The sequence below is a fragment of the Elephantulus edwardii genome, unplaced genomic scaffold (genome assembly GCF_000299155.1).
Source record: "Elephantulus edwardii isolate Elephantulus edwardi_28Jun2011 unplaced genomic scaffold, EleEdw1.0 scaffold00343, whole genome shotgun sequence".
NCBI lineage: Eukaryota > Metazoa > Chordata > Mammalia > Macroscelidea > Macroscelididae > Elephantulus > Elephantulus edwardii.
Window position 1 is genome coordinate 158,857 of NW_006400093.1, and position 1,093 is coordinate 159,949.

The window sequence follows — 1,093 nt, forward strand, 5'->3', positions numbered from 1 at the left end:
CCTTTCTCACTGAAAGTAAGTACTTGAGGTGAATGCTTCAGAGGACCAAAGACTACAACCTTCAATACGGGTTACATCTGAATATCAAGAAAGCAAAAATCCTCACTACCATCTAAATAGGGAGGTCTAATGACCTAGTAGTAAGAATATCTGTACTGCAATACTGACAGCACGTGGTTTGAATCCACTAGTTGCTCCATGGGAGGATGGACAACCTCCTCCTATGTAATTATTACCTCTGAGAACATGCTGGAGGGTCAGTTACAAGTCAGTTCTGACTCAATGGCACACAACAACAACCAGCTAAATAGGCAACATATATGGAGAAGACACAGTATTTGACAATGACTTGAGATAGCTTGGATACATAGTGAGCTTCCTTGGCACTAGCAATTAGGAAATCAAAAGATGTATTACAACAGGAAAGTCTGCTGGCAGAAACCTCAGTGGAGTGCTGAAGAGCAGATATGTCTGTTTGAAGACTAAGGTGCACTTTCTTCAAGTAATTTCAATCACTTGTTATGCATCTGTAAGTTGGACAATAAGATGATGGAAGAAGCATAAATACCTTTGAGTTTTGGTGCTGGAGAAGAACGCTGAATATCTCATGGACTGCCTATAGGGCAAAAATGTGTGTCTTGGAAAAGATGCAGCCAAGGTGCTCCTTAGAAGCAAGGATAATGAAACTTAGACATATTTTGGGCATAAAATAGGAGTAGTTGCAACAATGGGACACTCCTTTGAAAAGAACATCAAGCACGGAAAGGTAGAGGGTCCGCTAAGGGGGGGAAGATCCTGAATGAGCTGAATTGATTATAACAGTGGGCTCAAGTATTTCAGAGATGACAAGGATGGCATAAGATAGGGCTGGGTTCATATCTGGGCTCAAGGGGTCATTATAAATCTTATCTAATTTGATGGCATTTAACAAAAACAATAGAGTCTTTAGCTTCAGATGGCAATATTAATATCCAAAATATCTTACCAATAAATCAATCAAATAGTAGTGAAAAGTGAGGGTCTAAGCTAGAGTCAGAAAATCAAAAGGGCCGAACTCGCTCAGCATTTCTTAAGCTCAAGGAACTGAAGAACA